The sequence below is a fragment of the Crocodylus siamensis genome, chromosome 6, assembly GCF_052110815.1.
Source record: "Crocodylus siamensis isolate JL-2025a chromosome 6, ASM5211081v1, whole genome shotgun sequence".
Classification (NCBI taxonomy): domain Eukaryota; kingdom Metazoa; phylum Chordata; order Crocodylia; family Crocodylidae; genus Crocodylus; species Crocodylus siamensis.
Window position 1 is genome coordinate 69,116,434 of NC_143400.1, and position 19,264 is coordinate 69,135,697.

The 19,264-nt window shown below is 39.4% G+C and overlaps 1 long non-coding RNA gene across 1 annotated transcript in view; it reads right to left on the reverse strand.

Moving 5' to 3' along the window:
* LOC149862952 (uncharacterized) overlaps positions 1 to 19,264 on the reverse strand; it is a 60,111-nt gene that overhangs the window by 26,417 nt on the left and 14,430 nt on the right. Inside the window, exon 2 of the long non-coding RNA XR_016443295.1 lies at positions 8,568 to 8,731. This is a non-coding gene — a long non-coding RNA (uncharacterized LOC149862952). The remainder of the gene's footprint in view (positions 1 to 8,567; positions 8,732 to 19,264) is intronic.

A 19,264-nucleotide genomic window follows, 5' to 3' on the forward strand; every position in this document is an offset into this window, starting at 1 on the left:
CCCCAATAACATCAATGCAGGTAGCACTTTCCAATAAATGGACTTTAATTCATGCTAAATTACAGTAAGAGTCCCATCAAATTACATATTACATCCACATGAATTCTGAAAGAAATAGTCATGATTAATGGCATAATTTATATGTGCATGTTGATGAAAGATTAATAATCTACAGTAAATTAGTAGAGATTTATGTACTAATATATTATCCTTGTGCTCTAAGGTCCAGATTAAAACTATCTAAGCATTATTGTATTGACAACCAGTTCTACATTGGACCATCTTAATATGGGGAGGAGAGAGCAAGAGTTCTGCAACATATAACAAGGTCTGATGGCCATAAACTCCAGGAAGGACGATTTAGACTAGACATTAGAAAAAAATTCTTTACGGTGCGTGTGTCCAGGGTCTGGAACAAACTCCCCCCAGAGGTGATGTAAGCACTTACTCTGGACTCTTTCAAAAAAAGGTGGATCTATTTCTTACTGGGGTCACTTGATACCAGCTGACTTCCTGCCTATGGTGGGGGGAGCTGGACCCAATGATCTCATGAGGTCCCTTCCAGTCCCTAACGTCTATGAAATCTATCAGATGAGTGATTTACAGTGCACACTGATGAATGAGTAAGGCAATTTTTGTTTTACAATATTTCTCTAAGACTTTTGACAGGAATCAGATTGTGCATCTTTCATTCTCACATACATGCAAAAGAGTAAATTAGGTCAAATAAATGCACCTATTTAAATATCGGAGACTAATGTACATACATAAAGCATTCTGAATGAGTTATCTGCTTCATTTCTTGTGCTACTAAATATACAGGCTTTATGGCAGGAGATGGAATTCATACTTGCAGAGCCAGGTATAGAATTGGTACAGATCTCACTGCAACCCCTGTTTGTTCAGCTTATTGCCTGTTCCCCTCTATTCTTATATAGTTGCACAAGATACTGCAGATTTAGGTACTTCTAAATACTGATTTCTCATCTCTCCACAGGGCAATCCCCAAGGTCACCTGTAAGTGCCTTTTCAAGCTGGCCTTAAATTGGTTAGCATAAATTCCATTTCCACAGTATTCACGGATGCATGGGGATCGAACTGAAATGATCAATGATTTTCCATATAGAAATATCACTAGCTGAATTATTTCTCTCACTGACAATGCCTTCTGAAATTGGAGGCACAGTTAAGGCCCCTTAAAATCTTAGCCTGCTGTAAGATACTTGTACTATTGTTGCAGTCACTTGTTTGACCACAAATAGCAATCAATTGTATAACATCAGAAGAAAGTAAGTCAATTAATAATTTGGAGAGCTTTAACTGAATTCTTTTGTATTGATTTCTGAAGCAAATATATGTAAAATACATCTCTTAGAATGAAAATCAATGACAGATTTTAAACAGGAAACATTTACAGAAAAAAAAGTGCCTTGACTGTAGCTAACAATTAAATATCAATTGCTTTTTAAGGGAATAATACACAAATATTTTAGAAGGCAGAGTAGATATGCATCTTTGGTAGACTAACTAAATAAGATATATATATATCTTATTGCTTATATAGCTTATGTAAGCTTTTGTGAAGTTCATTTCATGAAATATTTTAAACATAGGACACATCTACACATGACACTACTTCACTGTAACAATGTACTACAGCGACATAGTGACCACATGCATCTACACGTGAACCAGCAGCTATTTTGCTGTAGCGCTACAGTTCCTTTTTATAGCGTGCCACTACAGCGAAGTAGCAGCTAAAAATAACCAAGTGCCTGGTGTATGGTGCAGTACGGGCTGCTATTTCACCATGCTTTAATACTTACAAAGGAAATACTAAAGCACAACACAGTAGCAACATCACCATACGGGCATGTGTAGGTGCGCCCACAATTTCTCAAATTGCTGCTAGCACTTGTTAAGGGTTTTTTTTTTTACAGCCAGTTTGTTTTTTAATAATACTAATAGTATAAATTAGTCAATTATGTTCTTATTTTCTTGGGGGGGGGTTATTATCCAGCAGAGCACCCAAACTATACATAGCATTCAAAACACAGAAAAGGACAAGTTTCCTGCCCCAAACAGCTTACAATAGTCCAATTTGTTAAAAATACCATTTAAAAAAAATATTGAGAACTTGGTTTATAACTACATTGAGATTGAAACATTTCCCTGTTGATTTTTCCCATTAAAATCAAAAACTAGAAATTAACTTTGTTGTTGTTGAAGATATATTACTGTTGTATCTGTAACTTAAAGTTTGGAATACTTCAAAAGTTTTGAGTACAGTTTGAGTTATGTATCTACTAGCAAACCATGCTGGAGGATTATGTCTGTATTAAATGGAACCCAAGGTCAAATTTTCAAGGAAGAAATTACTGATAGTGACACTGCTAATGACAACCAGCATGTTTCCAGGCATTTTACCTAGCCATACATTAGTGCTTATGAAATCTGGTGCCACCACTTCACAATATGTAGAATACTAAACTAATTTTCAAAATCCTTGTTTAAAACCTAATTCAAGGGAAAGATCTCTCAATCTTACAAAAGCATTATTGCCGGAGATTAAACTGCTTGATGCAATGTATTGTTCTAGTTGTAGTCAGGAGGGAATATTAATTGAGATGTTCCATGGATTACAGTGTGTATTCCACAGTGGTTCCCATGTTTCCTGGTGGTCTTTCCAACCAGGAATAGCACAAATGAGGGGAATAAGACAGGTCATTTTGAACCATAGTAAAGTCATTGTTCTGTTTTGCACAAAAGGTAATGCTTGGTTGATTTGCTTTATTTCTGTGCTGTTCTGATTTTTTCCCTGTGCACCCTAATCTCTGCCACTTCCTCTGAGTCATCAGCAGCTGGACTCAGTGAGGGCACAGGAATTGGCTCTTGGTATACAGCTCTAATGGTACTATTTCTCAAGTTCAATTCTCTAATAAGAATCACCAGTCATATGGGACAGACAAGAGTTCTCTTGAATTCTTTAACAAACTCAAACACCAGGCTTTTTCAAATAAATGCAATGATAAATACCATACCTAGATGCATTGTTGTATAAACATTGAAGACACAAAACCACTCCTGTATCAAGTCTGAAAATGTTCTTTTGTTTTGAATGCCTCTTGAAGTGTAACTTTTCCCTTCAATTGATATTTTTTAAAGATTTTAAACTGATTTTTTTAATCAAACATTTATTTCTCCTTCAAATTTTGTGATGGACATAACAAAGAAGGGCTTGATTTGATCTACACCTCTAGTTCAATTGATTTGATTAGTTGCTGCTTCCATAGACCTGCTGCTGTCACTGCAGTTGTCTGCATTTGTGGTGTATGATCCTGCTGTCTGACAGAACGGGTGGATCTTGTATAGTAGATTAAAAAGAATGGCTGGAAGAGTAATTATTCTGAATCTCTGTTTATACAAATCCAGCCAGTCTTCAGGCCATAAAACAAGACTCCCATAATCTGCCTGTGATAATCAGGACATGTTATATTAAACTGAGGTCAGCACCTTAATTGCAACAGAATAGCCTGCTCAGCTGATGGCAGGACAGTTTCCATAACCTCCTGTTCACTGCTGATTCTCTGCCTTTTCTATAAAATATAGTCTAAAGACTTGGGAGAGACCTGGGGGATCTCTATGGCTCTTCTTAAGAGTTTTTTTCTTCTCTTTCAATTAAAACAAACCATCCTTAACACTTAAAAATGGTCCTTATCATAAGACTGCCTCATAGTCATTATCCTCTTAAACTAGCATCATGCCTTCCAATTGTGTCGTACATGCTGGTATGGGTGCTTTACTGAATTGCAGTGCAACACTGCTCAGTGACTGATAATCTGTGACATATCCTCTAATAGTGGCCAACAGAAGACAATTTTAGTTCATTCTTCATCTCATTGAGTACAATGAACTATATGCTGCTTAAAAATGTTGATCAGTGAAGAAAAGAGACTGCTGACCATCTAGCTCTCTGAGCTATCTTAAGGATGTGGTTTGTTACAGGCTTCAAGTCCTATACATCTCATGAGCAAAATGTCTGTTGTAAGTTAAACGACAGTGTGGGTGCATCTACACGTGAAATTACTGCACAGTACGGGCACAGGTCTACATGTGCATGCCCATACTGCACAGTAAATATGGTGACCTATGCCAATTTGAGCATAAATTTGATACCTGCATCATACAGGTATCAAATTTATGCTCAATTAGTTACCATACAGTAACACGTGTAGATGCCTCACTGTGCAGTAACACTGTGTATAGACTGACTTGGGACTAACCTTAGTTCCAAGTCAGTCCACACACATAGTTAATGCACTTTAATGCCTGTTTGTGTAGATGCAGGCCTATTCCTACTTACTGTGCAGTAAATATAGGTCAGTGTAAAGGCATGTGTAGACATGCCCAGTAAGTAACTCTCCCTTATACTAATCTAATTATTAGGAAGATCCAGAGAAACAAAACAAACAAACCAAACAAATAAAAATTTCTCAGGAGTCTGGGCCTAAATACAGTGGACTAGCTACTAAATATTGCTAAAATAAATCAATGCTCTCCTAAACATACCGTATCTCTGTGTATTTACATAACCATACTTGGATGGTTTTCAAATCTCCAGCATATGCACAGTTTTCCCTTTCACACGAACAATTTGCTTCAGCATGGTACTGTGCATTATCTGAGACAAAAATTATTTTTCAGACTGAATGACACCAAACCATTTTGATGTTTTTGCACCCCAAATTAAAACCTTTATATCAGCCCAGTAGCAGTACCCGAATTCTGAGTGGGCTATTTCAGTCTTCTGTTTATTTCTCTTGATGTATTTTCCTAGCTAGACTTTGATAAGTGACAGATTATAAGTCATGATTCTACTGGAAAAAAAGAATCTTACAGAAGTCTGAAGCCACATCTTTACATGCAGTTTTTCAATTACACACATTTTAACTGCTCTGCTCTGAAGAAATTACTTTTTCTAAAAGCAGAAAACAGATATTCCAGGCAAATCAAAGTGAATATAAAATTTTTAAAAGACAGCTCCACTACAGTTATATATTTTGGAAAAATCCACAAAGTTTTATGGCATTCTGTTTCAAATTCTACTTTAATTAAAGCTGATTTATTTTCCTACATGGTCTCTAGAACTTTTCCCATATGTTTTAACTTTTAGCTATACAGTACATTATTAGTATTACATAATTATGTCTCTGACAGTTTTCCTACTTTCAGGCTAGGGGCAGCCCAGAGGTCTTCTTCCAGTTTTTCCCAGTTGTAATAGATATATCTGTTTTACAGGAGGGATTGGTTTCTAGTTCTTAAAAATGTTTAAAACAACTGCAGCTGCTCTATTTTTGATGCCATCATAAATATTCATGATAATTTCCAAAGCTCTGCAAATATAAGGTGACCTTAGACAAAAAAAAAAAACAAAAAAAAAAAACACAACCTACAGGTCTGGGTGGTACAGTGGATAAATCATCACTTTTTCACCTCCATAAGAATTACAGAGACAGCTGCAGAGACTGTGCACAACATCACATGCAGGGCTGCTGGCAAGCATTTTCCCATTTACTTCAAAAGGGAACCACTGAAAAGCCATCCACTAAAATCCTGCACAAAGAGAACCTGAGAACCTAGTTTCAACTTAAATATAATGCCCTGCCAGTCACCATGCATTTAATTGAAATCTGTGTACTTTTAAAATGCGTTAGCACAAGTTTGTCAGTATCCTTTGGGAGACTCATCTAGACTCCAGTGAGGAAAAGCAAGTGACACAGCAACTGAAAGATAGGCGCAAAGTGAGGGAAAGAAAAGCATGAACTAGTAAAGCTAATTATTTCATTTGAAAAATTTAGGTCTTCAGTTTGTAACTGGCTTGAACAACTGGAATCAATACAGCAAATAACACTGACAACACTGACCTAAGCAATACTAAAGGAATTACATTATCCAAATATACAGAATAAAAACATTCTGTCACTTAGCATCAGGCAATATAATTTGTTTCCCCCATCCCCTGCAGTTTGCTTCTTAAGCAAATAATAAAAAATATTTATTCAAAGAGTTCCCTCCACTTGCACTTAGCATATTTCTCTTTCTGGCTGGGAAAGAATGGGGATAAACATCTGATATTGTTATTTCTGTTATGAAACAGGGAGTATAGAATATACTATACAAACACTTAGATAAATAGTATGCCAAACTTCATACATACAGAAAGAGTTTGTAGCATCTTCTTACTACAATAAGTCCGACATTCAGTTGTGTGTAGCTCTTAGGCTATTTAAGGTACAGGTGCATCTGTTGAATTTCTTGTGCCATACGTGACCATACTTGCAAAATGTGCTGATGCACATGGAAGCTAGGTAGGCACACAGCTGGAAATGGACCTCTCCACGTGCATAGAAAAAACATGCACTTCTGCACTTTCAGCTTCCCTTTCTTAGGTGTAACAGAAGAGTATAAAATATTCCACAAGCCTTGAGGAAAACAAGAAGATTTTTAAATCTGTTTTTAGTTAACAAAAAATGTGTGTGGTGACTTTAGCTGTCACAGTCTACCAGGCCAGCCAGGCAAGTTTTTAGCATCCTGACTAATAACATGAAGATATAAAAGAGGACTTGAAGAATGGAAATAATCCCCCAAGATTATGCAAAATTTGGGGGGTCAGATCTTCAAGCAGGATAAACTGCTATACAGTGATGCTGGAAGCACTAACTGGCTAATATTTGGATCATTTGGTAAGTAAATTGCATCCAACTACCCCATGAAGAATGCTGAGTGGAGCTTTGGAGTAGAATTTTCATTGTCAGTAACACCTATAGCATGATATAATCATTCTTTCATCCATGAAAAATGAAAAATTCCCACCCTTTTCCTTAAACAAGATTTCTTTAGAAAATGGTGACCTTTCTTTATGAAAGCAATCAAAGTTTGCTTCCTGTAAAGAAGGGGAAAATTAGGATTTGTGCCAAACTGGGATTTTGCCTACTTTTGCCCTAGAAACTGATAGAAATGGTTTATTTTTACATAAGCCTTGTTTTTCACCCCACTTTGTGATTAAGCATTCTAATCCACATTGGATAGAACATGTTATGGGACAAAGGGATACAGCTGACTGGTTGCTTAGAACCCAGAAGGATGGCGGTAAACTAAAGAAGCCAGCCTTACACCTGAGAATCTACAATAATATATGTTGCTATTAAATATATTTTTAAAGGTAAAATGTATAGCACTTAAGCACCATGGTACAAGGAATCTTGTGTCTTTTTTCCCTCCCTTATAAAGTGCCCATGTGTACTGGAATAGATTTACAAAATGCACATTAATTCATTCCTGTTGCTATTGAAGTCAAGTGGTAAACCCCCAATGACTTCAAAGGGAGCAAATTTAAGCCAATGCCAAGTACTTTTGAAAATCTCCATCCTAGATAAACAAGGTAAAAAGAAAATAGTAATAAAATAACGTCATGAAATACTGTCATATTGTAGTGCATTTACATTTTTTCTTAATTGAAGAAAATTGAAGATTTGTAACAGAAGTCACATCCATACACTTTATGCAAATCAGGCTAAAATTCTACATTTATAAGACACTTTCATTTTTTAACCCTCAATATGCTGAGAACAAATAATTTCCTTTCTCTCTTCTATGAGGATAATTTATGCTATTCCTTTGACCCTGAACAAGAATTAAAACCCCCCAGAAATGTCCTAATTGGATGTTTTTTCTCCAATTCTTTTTAAAGAGGTAGATGCTGTTTTTATGATGTTGGACACTATTAACTATTCAGTCTAGCTAGTAGTCTAACAATAACACTTCCTAGTCTGTACCAATGAGGGAAATATTTCTCTTTCACTTTTCTTTAAAAGATTAGTAAGGCCTATCTTTCTGAAAGTAGATGATAGACTGTTTCTTGCTTTATGTCATAGTATTAACATACCTCACATAAAAAACTATATAAAATTGAGTATAGATCTGGGTTAGTAATTTTTTTCTGTAAATATCTGTAAAATAATCTCTGCTAAAAGTAATATTTGATAAAATAGAATTTGTATTCAGAGTGATTTTACTTAAAAATGAAGTTACATTCTTAATCCTCGCTTTCAGCAAGCCACATCCTTTTTACATTTCACAGACATGACATGTCATTAGGAAACTGTGTTACTCTTGGTTACATTGGCATGTCATGTTACAGTACATTAGAAAACATGATGTGCTGACATAACCATGCATGACCATTATCCAAATGACACATTAAATCCTGGCAGTTCAGAGAGAGAGAGAGACATTTGGCTATTCGTGTACATTTTCTACATATGTTGTAATCTGTACATGCAAAAATTTAAAGATGAATAAACAAAAAGAATTTGCAAAAAATATACAGAACATCTACATTTTAGTTGTGATTCATCCGAAATCTACAGCATAATACACTCTATACAGTATACAAAGCATGTTCACTATATTCATAATTAATCATATTATCATAACTGCTCTCCTTCAAACTTTGCCAAACATATTAACACGAATATCTTGTAAAATTAAAATTAAAAAAAAATCACCTTTAGTTATCTCCCCACTTGTTATGGTGGATCTTTTGTATTTTATTCCTTCTCTCGGCTGTTCATATGTGTTAACATCTGGGATTCATCACACTGTCCAGCATTTCAATGAAGATGATGTCAATGCTGTCAAATACTTTACCAAACATGGCTACTGCATAAATCTAAAGAAGTAAAATAATGGATAAATTATATTCAAGATTAGAGATAAAATGATTACTTACCAGATGGCAAAAATTTAACCAAAACCTGTAAAACTAAGGAATTCTTTTTCTATAGGAGATTTTGGAAGAGCTTTTGATCCTCCAGTGTCTCTTCTAACTTCAGACAAGGTTAAGTTAACCCTTTGAATAAACATTCCTACCAGCTTCCACTTCTCATGAATAAAGTACACTGATCACCCACTACACTGAATTCAAACTATTTTCAAGAGTATAAATTGATACAATGAGGAAAAAATGAAAATAAATGTATTTTTGCACTCATTTATTTTAGTAATGGTTTGGGGTCCAATCCTCAGTTTCCACCTCAGAGGCCTGATAAATGTTGCTCTTCTACTATTACAGAGAGATAAGTAGCTAGGGCCTGGGCATACATTGCTTTTATAAAACAGATATCCATTCTACATAGGTTCTTGAGCAGTAGCAAGCAAGGGAGTTGGGTGGGGCAAGGCAAAGACAGACTTGGGAACTGCTCTGTGAAAAAAATCTTCCTATCCTGCCTCTCTGAGAACCAAGTAAATGCCTACTGAGACTACTTCAACCATTGCACTTTCTGTATCTGAGCCTGGGGATGGGTTTCCTATTTTTCCTTTATTTTCTTATGCATCTCTTCAAAGCCTGTCCTCCCTTCTCTCTCTTACCAGGGTTGGTCCCTTTAAATATATATTTTGGGGGAAATAGGAGATTCAGTATTAACTTCTCCTTCAAAAATTCAAAGGAACTGAATGAGTTTCCTAGGGACTTGACTGAGGCAACTCATTTATTAGCAAACAAAGAAACTTCTGTTTGTAAATGAACTTGGGTTGATTAAAAATTAGCCAATGACCGAGATTGGAAGGCTCCTTGTCCCCTCCCCCCACCCATTTTAGCTCTAAAATAATGAGAAGCACTTATCAACAAAGAATCAAATGAATACTATAATAGAGGCTCTGAGCTGAGATTATACAGAAAATATCACATAAAACCATTACAAAATAACATGTCACATAGCAGGAAAGTATTTGTGCATTTTTATGGTGAACAATTATACTCCCTTGTAAAGCAGGAATATATATATTTTTAAAATCTAATCAGGCAAGATAAAATTTCAAAAATTAAGCTAAAATTCATCTGTATTTCACATTGGCATTTATACACTTTAAGCTATTATTTTCAGCCCTCAGCTGCAACATCGTGCACCAGGAAGTAGCAGGACCAGATAAGTATTTTCTCCCACATACAGGAATATTAGTCTTGCCACATCTACAGCATCCCGTTATATTTATCCCGGCCAACATTACTGTTTTACTTTCTACTACAGGCCCTAGAGTAAAATCTCTTTGCCAAAACTAAGCTTAAGGATAGGGAGCTTTACAAAGCAATGTAATCTCTAGCCCTACTGAACATGCAATCAATTAACTAAAAATATGGAGAAAGCTGTTTTTCAAAGCTCCTTACAGGGTCTGGGCAAACGTAGTGAGATAACAATGGCAAATTGTTTGGCTTACTAATTGTAGCCAAATGTATGCCATTCTATCAAAACATTCTCTGGAAGATGTCAAAGACTCTTTCCTAAGCAAATATCTTGTCTCATCCTCTTACTCAAGTGGAACAAGGATCTCAAATAATATCTATCAGGAACACTCACAGTATTTCTCTGCATACATACACCCACACACACTTACACATAAAATTGATCTTTGAAAATGGAGCTTTGGAATTGCATTGATAATTTGGCCCAGCTGGCCTTTAAATGTTCTTGGCAGAAGAATAACGTAAAAGTAAGTACATGAACCTTTTCCAAGAAGAATGTTTCAAAACAGACAAAAACAGTTATCATAGTTACTTCACTTTTTTTAGCTCTTTCTACAGGCTGTTTCCATGCACAAAAATCTCCTTGTGGAGCACAACACCAAAAAAGCAAAAATTCAGTACTGATTTAATACTTAATATTGAGCTGACATATTGTTATAACTGGAGTAAGCTCTAGCAGTAAGAATTAAATATATGTTTGCCAAAATAAAATATAATTTTCCATCTGAAACAGTTGGTAAGATGCAATAACTGAATTGCTAAGGATACAAGCTATGTTTTCAAGATATGTGGAATCTGCAAATAAAACACATATGCAAGCTGAACCATCAGATACTTCAAGCATAAGTGGATTAAGATTTATTGGAGCCCTGGAAAAATAGGAAACTGGAGGCCCCCCACACCCTATTATAAACATGAATGTATAGACTCCAGCATGGGGAGAAGCCCCTTCCCCTCCCAGTGCTGCCACTGCCAAGGGTGGGGTGAGTCTCCATGCCCCACAGGGGAGGCTGAGTGTACATGCCTGGGCTGGGATGGACCCAGCCAGACTCGGATAGGGTGGAACATGCCTGCCTCTCCTCCTTGCTCACCACGCCCCCTCCTACCTGCCACAGCTGGAGCAGGGCAGCGCGAAGCAGGACGAGGGTGGAGGGAGTGCACAGCAGCAGCAAGATGCCCCCCTGCGGGCCTTGGAAGAGTTGCCCATGGCTCTGTTCCACTCCTGTCCCAGGCCAAGATCCCATGCACTATCCTAGCTGTGCAGTGCCCCCAGCACCAGCCACTGTCCCACTCTCTCCCTCACTGCCCTCCCATGTCCCTTCCCCCACATTAGACTTACCTGCTCTCCATGCTACCCAGCTGTATTCCCAGCCACTTGAGGCCATGCACATGTACACAGTGCCCCCTGAGTCCTGCTCCTGGAAGCCCAAGCAGGATCCCTTGCAGGCTAGAATGCTACCCACTTCCAAGGGGATACCCCTCTTTTCCCAAGGGAACCCAGGCACCCAAGGGGGGCCTGACTGGCAGGGGCCCCTGGACCTGTGCCCTGCTGGCCCATTCATTAATCCACCTATGAATTTAAGCCATAGAGTTATTATCAAACAGTGGAATGCACTGATCAATTTCTATGCCAAAAAACCCTGGGTGAACAAATGAAAAAGTACCATTGCTATTGTAACAAAGAGTCCTATTCCAAAGAACTTGCAGAATTTTTACTTACATGTTTAGGCAATGGAAGTTTTGCCTGCATAAAGATGGAAACCTAATTCAATAAACTACTTAAACATAGCTATGTCCATCTCTATTCAGTAGAGCACTGAGGCACATAGTTAATTTTTAACAGATGTTCACTTACTTCAATATGACTTAGTATATGCTTAAAATTACAGACATGCCTAAATCCTTTGCAGGATTAAGGCACAAATAGAAACTAAATGAGGTCTTCAGGTTTGGCCCAACATGCAAAGGAAAACAACAATCTCATCCACTAAAATATTGTTCAGTGATAGGATGGTAAGAGTGGAAAGCCAAAGGCATCCAACACAAGGCTTGTGCAAGCTTTGCTATTTGAAATCCTATGGGCTTTGTTCTGGAAGAGAACAGGCTAACATTAAAATATATGACCTCCTGATTTGAATTCATGGGTATTACTATTACAATAACACTGTGAGTAAATTTGTTTTAATGATACTGTTTTCCCAGATCAAAAAAGTTTTTGTTAGGAACTCATTCAATCACATTTGCGATGAATCTGAAAAATACTTTTCCATCAAATTTCTCCAGAGAAGCAATTCCCGATAGGAAAGTTAGCCAAGACTTTCAGACATTAGTATAAAATGATGGAGACTGCTGGCTGCTGTTGCAAAAAACTCATTAGCTATAGCTTTCTATGAGCTCTGACATCCCAGAGCCAGGCTGTTCCAAATGCTGCTTTTAGGGATAATGAAAGGTAAGTGATGATGATGGGGACTTTCTCAGATTAGGATCAGCTCTTCCTAGGGCCATCCATCAAGGAGGAAAAGAAACACCTGAATAATAGACACTGGCTAGTAAACAATCCAGTCCCATCATGTGGTGTGTCAGAAGGGAATGATGCGGAGAGTGGTTAATGGAGATGGAGTGATTGTAAGAACTTTGGCTTAAATATCAAAATACTGCTCTGAAGGAGGATTATAGCTAGTGAACTATTTTATCTTCTAATATACCAATTTTGTGTACACCTCCTTTTCCAAATCTGCATGCAGCTAGTTAACCAGAAATCAAATACTTGTGCCAGGGGTAAGTTAATTTTCACTTGTACCACAGTATATCTAGTTGTAGTTCAGTTCAAATATCAATCAGTTTACTTACTTGCTTTCTTTTTCTTTTTTCTTCCTTTCATTTTTCATTAAAAAAACCTAATGTATTGCTGCTTTAGTAAGATCAGAGTGCCTATAACTTCTAACACATTTAGTAGCGACAAATGGTGACATAATAGCAATTCAAAGTCTGGAACTAAAATCTAATAAAATGGAGCCCAATAAGCATGACTCCTAGCTGTATTCAAGAATTTTGAGTTTCTTGGATGAAAGAGAGCTAATTAATAGGACAATTTCTTTTCCATCAATTTCCTTTCAAATTCATAAAGCAAACAAAACAACAGCCACCCCAGTCACTCCTTCAATTAGGCTAATTTTAGTTTTGCTGGAGCTGTGAAGATAATGATTATGGCTAAGAGAATGGGCTAATATAAAGTCTGTAGCTTCAGTCTCAGTGGGAGGAAAAGTATTTTTGAAATTTCTGCTAGCAAAATCTAGCAATAAATTTAATAAATTACAAAGAGGCCTTTTGGCTCCTCACAGATTATTTTTCAAGATCTGGTATTTATTATTATTTCTTACAGCTCTGACAGTTCCTCATTTCAAAATCTCCATTGAGATCAGAGCTGTGCAAGACTTGGAGCTTTTGGGGCTTGGGCAAATATTTCCTTTGGTTCTGGTCAACATGAGTTTTTATTTTATTTATTCCCTGGGTTTTGCTTTGAGTTTGGGGTTGGAAACTGATCTCAAAACTCAAAGCCTGATGTAGTAAAATTTGCTTAAATTTCATGGTTTTTTGCAGCAAAATGACAAGAAACTGCAACTTATTTTTGATATCTTTAGCAAACAGATTTGGAATAAGTCTTAACATTTTTTCTTTAATAGATGATTGACAACTATGGTGTTCCAGAGACATAAATATCAACTCTATTTAATAATTCTGTAGAAAAACTATTTTACTTTGAGAAACAAATACCTCAAATGATCTCCATAATTGGATGGATTTCCTACAATTTTCTATAGAGAAAGAGGTCATATACAATTTTCCAAATATCCACTGTTTTTCAACTAATTTTAAATTTTTAGTGTGACAATTCTATCTTGAATTTCAAGTCCACAGTGAACATAGAGTTCACAATCTCCTCTCTTTAGTACACAACCTCCTTTTACTTGAGAATAAGGAAAATATTATTATCTATGTCACTAAAAGGAGTTACTTATGGAAAGACAAGGAGATGATAATCATATAGGGCATGTGGAAGACATACATTACATTGGTATACATAAAAATGGGTAAACTACAAATATAATTTTAGAATATAAACTTAGACTTCTACTCGTCAGGTGACAATAACAATATTATCTGTATAGAACACCTCTCATTACAAACATACTCAAACATTCCTGTAATGAAGTGCTTGGCAACTGTTGAGCCTTTTGGATCATGGTATATGCATGAGAGGTTACCTAGACATTTGATGCACATGCCTAGGCAGCCATTACTTTTGGAGGAGTAGAGGCTGCCCAGACCTTACATTTCCACTTCAGGCCACTGAGACAAAACCAAAGGCCAGCATGATTTCAGAGATTTGATGCCTCTATAGCTGGATTTGTATAAGTGTCTGGGAATCAAACTCAGGTCTCCTATGTAGGAGACAAGGATTCTACCAGTGAACCACAGGCAACTCCCAATGAAATGTGTCCATGGCTGAAATATAATCATATCAGAAGCAGATCATGGTACCCCTGAGGAACTAAGACAAATTCTCAGCTATTAGGCATGAGTTAAAAGCAAATTTTCCAAAAGTTGGAAATGAATCAGGATTTTAGTGATAAATACATCTGTTTTAGCAACAGAGATAATGAGAGCTTCAACAACCATGAATGTTCACAACCTCATTAGGTGTGCCTATTTTAAGTCAGTATCCTTTAAAAACAAGTTGATTTACTTCTGACAGAGAGAAGATTAAATCAGCCCAAAGTGATTTACCAACCCTAAATCTGATGTTGTTGGATATTTTAGGATGTTCTCTGGATATCCTGGACCTTTGATTCTGCTTACTTACAATGACCTCAGCAGATATGGCAAGACTACCATCATTATGAAATGACTGCTGTATAGAATCTCTATCATAGGATAATAGGAAAGTAGGGCATGAAGGAACCTCATTAGGTCTGTGGTGGGCCAGTAAGGGATGCTCCTGAGTTGAGCCACCCACCTCACTGCACCTGACCACCTTCCAGGCTCCAAGTGCCTCCCTGGGGGCACCTCATGTCTGGCCAACCCCCTTCCTGAAGCACACCTGCAAGCCTGGGGGTAATGCCGCCACCACCCAGGGTGTGGATTGATCCTGGCCCTGTGCCCCCTGGGAAACAGTCCTTGAGGGTACTTGGCCCACTGCAAGAACTTGGGATGCTTCCCTCAGTCTGAAGCATAAATAGTCAACCAGGCCCTCCCTTACTCAGCTGGACCAATGGGACCCCAAGGCATAATCTAGACTCTTTCCCAATAAGTCTCCCATGCTAGGTACAGAGGACAATGTTATTGGTTACAAGGAGTAGGTTTGAAATAGGGTAAAGGGTAGAGAAATATCAGAGAAATACCTTAGAGCAAACAGTGGCCTTTGATCATGCATCTGAGTTACTGCAAGCTATATATCTAGTTAGATCTCAAGTAGCTTACTCACAAGTATCATCCAGAGGCAGGCGGAGATTCTCTCTGGAGGCAAGCAGTACATTGAACATGAGTTTCAAGAGAGAGAGCAAGTTTCAGGAGATCCAGCTTCTCTGAGAGTTCTCATCATGGCTCCTGCCCTGCCTCCTGGCAGTCTTTAACTTATATAGATCTTATGACCTAATTTACCTGGTCTGATGAAGGCCAGCAGCTGTTGGCTGCCAGCCAACCAATTTGAAATGCACCACTGGTTGCTGGGTAGACTGGCAGGGTCTCTAGCCCCCTCCCGGTCATGATGACATTGCTTAGAACAATAGGGAGTTTAAGCCCCCACCAAAGCACGTGAGGCCAGTCATGTAGGGAAAGGGAGCAGATTTCCCCCTCCCTCTGGAAGTATCCAGCTCAGGTTACAACTCAGGGTTACCTGAAGCTGATGGGGCCAGGGATGTCTGCCCTCTGCAGTGACCATAGTAACCAAACTGTCAGATTAGGCATCTGCCTGATAGCAGAGTTTGGGGAGAAACAGAGATGGCATTCTGCCACACTTCCACCCCACCTTTAAAAGCTCAGGCACATGGATTCACAGAGCTGTGAGTATGAGTGTGTTTTGTTTGGAAGAAGTACCTAAAGATAGATCATACAACACATAAGACTGGTCATAATAACAATACACACTGAAGTGGGGCATGGTCCAATACAATGGTGAACTGCTGCCCCCACAGATAGGACCTCAGTCTGTTCAGCACCCAGACGACTGCCAAAAACTCCTTCTCAATAGATGACAGTTTCCACTCCAGAGGGATTAACTTCCAGTTTAAGTAAACCATGGGGTGTCATGTCTCTTTGTGCTCTTGTAAGAGTACAGCTCCTAGTCCTGAGTCAGAGGCATCAGTGGGTATGTAGAAGGGTTTATCATGGACCAGTGCCTTCAGAATCAGTTGTCTGATTAGGGCAGCCTTTAGGGTGTCAAATACTTCCTGACACCCCTGCTTCCAGACCACTAGATCAGGGCTTCCCTTCTTGGTCAGCTCATGTAGAGGAGCTGCCGTCTCTCCAAAACCAGGGACAAACCTTTCTACAAACTGTAGTATCCAGCCAGACCAAGGAAGGCTCTAACTTGCTTCTTGGTTTGTGGGGGTGGCCAGTCTCTAATGGCCTTGATCTTGTCTCACAAGGGAGCAATCTGACCTCCACACACACGATGTCCCAAATATACCACTTCAGATAATGCCAAATGGCACTTTTTGGCTTGCTTGATCTTACCTATCATGGTGGTCAGATGAATCAGGTGTGATTCAAAGTCCTGACTGAAAATGGCCATGTCATCAGTAAAAAGCCATGACAAACTGCTCACATCCCTGTAACAGGTTATTAATCAGTCTTTGAAAAGATGTAGGAGAACTGCACATACCAAATGGTAACACTGTAAACTCATATAGTCCCACAGGTGTGGTAAATGCAGACTTGGCTATGGCGTTTGGATCCAGTGCCATTTGCCAGAATCCTTTGGAGAGATTGAAAGTAGAGATGACCTTGGCTTGGCCCAGGTGATCAAGCAAAGAATCTGTCCTGGGCATGGGGTAAGTATCAGGGGTGGTAATAGGATTCAGCTTTCTGTAGTCCACACAGAACCGGATGGTCCCATCCTGCTTCTGGATGAGTACCACCATGCTGGCCCAGGGACTCACTGAATGACAGATTACCCTTAACTCTCTCATCTCTGCATGCTCCCACTTTATTTCTTGAATCACCTTTGCATTAACTGTGTATAGTCTGGATTGGATAGCGTGAGGGATGCCAATGTCTATGGAGTGTACCGCCAGGTTCGTTTTACCTGGTTTGTTGGAGAACACTGTCTCAAACTGCTGGAGTGCTGCATGAAGCTTGTCCCTGTCCTGGGAGGGCAGATGATCTGGCAGGCAGAGCTCCTCTATTCCTGCCTCTACCCCAGTCACCATACATGACTGACTTCTGGGTCCTCCGGTGATCCTTCAGCTGAGGAAATCCAAAATAACGTATAACTTTTATTAAAGTATGCAGTCCAAAATAAACAAGCCTATTCTAGGCTTTTTATCTGACCCGTTCGTGGCCACGACATAGGTCACATTGTCCAGCCTGTCCAGGATGACATGGGGACCTTCCCAAGCTGCTTGCAGCTTGTCTGCTTTAGTGGCAGGAAAACTGTGATCGTATCACCTTGTTCAAAGGTATGTAAGCAAGGCTTTTCATCATACCAGACACTTTGCTTCTCCTGGACCTGGCCCAGGGAGTCTCATGCCACTTTCATTATGTCAGTTAGCTTCTGACGAAAGCTGAGCACATACTGTACCACAGAGGTCTTAGTGGAAGTGATTTTGCCTTCCCACTTTTCTCTCACCAAATTAAGAGGACCCCTAACTCACCTTCCAAACATCAACTCAAATGGCAAGAACCCAGTGGACTCCTGGGGCACCTCCCGGGAGGCAAAGAGCAAATGCGGAAGTTTCTCATCCCAGTCATGCCTTTAGCATACCTTTCAAGGTCCCACTGAACCTTTCTACAGGCCCATTTGTCTGCGGGTGGTAGACTCTGGTCTTGAGGTGTTTCACCCCACAGCACTCCCACAGGCATTTCATCGCCAACCAGTCAGGAAGTTCCCACCCCTGTCAGTCAGGATCTCAGAGAGGAAGCCCAGCTGAAAGATCTTGGTCAGGGCTTCAGTAATTACAAGTGCCTCAGTGGAGGCCAAGGCACTTGCCTCTGGGTACCAAGTTGCAAAATCCACTAGAGTCAGGATGTATTTCTTTCCTCTATGAGTCTTATGCCGCTGAGGGCCTATAATGTCTATTCCCACTCTTTGGAAGGGCGGATCAGCAATAGGGAGGGGCTGTAGGGGAGACTTTCTTTTGTCCCCACTTTTGCCTGTCCACTGGCACATCTCACAAGTTCTGCAGTAGTCTGTTACATTCTGGGCTATCCTAGGCTAATAAAAGTTCATCTGCAGCCACTGGCATATCTATTTCTTGCCCATGTAACCAGCACAAATCATGAGTCATGGAAAGCAATAGGTGTCAGAACTGAAGAGGTACTACGAGCTGGCTATGGGGCTCCCAGGTCTTGGCACGGTTCTTTGGTACCCACAGCCAATAGAGGAGTCCCTTATCCCAGACCACCTCTTCCTTCTTATTTGGGGCGAACCCTCTCTGACTCCTGAGCCAGCTACCAGAGTTCCTCCAAGCTGGGGGTCCTTTAAAACCTCCTGCTTGGACTCCTCTTGCCTGGCTAAGCAATCAGCAGGGAGTTCTGGTTCTCCTATAAGGAGTGCACCTTCACCCTCAGGGATGTCCTCTAATTTCTCTCCGAGAGTCTCAGTTTCTTCTGCTACTGATGGACCGGGCTCCTCTCTGGAGTGGTCACTTAACCCAACTGCGAGGTCACCAGTTTCCTCAGTGGCTGGCGGACAGTTGCAGCCAAGGGGAGTCTTTCCCTTCTCCTCCTCTGCCTCTGCAGCCAATTGGGTGACTGGCTCCTGAGAGGTTTCCACTCCTCCCACCTTAGCCTTTCTGCCCTGTTGATGAGTCACCACATTAACGTGTAGGGCTCTATGAAGTGACCCCCACTCTTTGCAGGTATTTGAGCTCCATAATATCCCACCCCACCAAGAGGGGGACGGGAGCCTCTTACAACACTCCTAGTTCTATGCACATCCTGCAGCCTCTCCACTCGATGGGG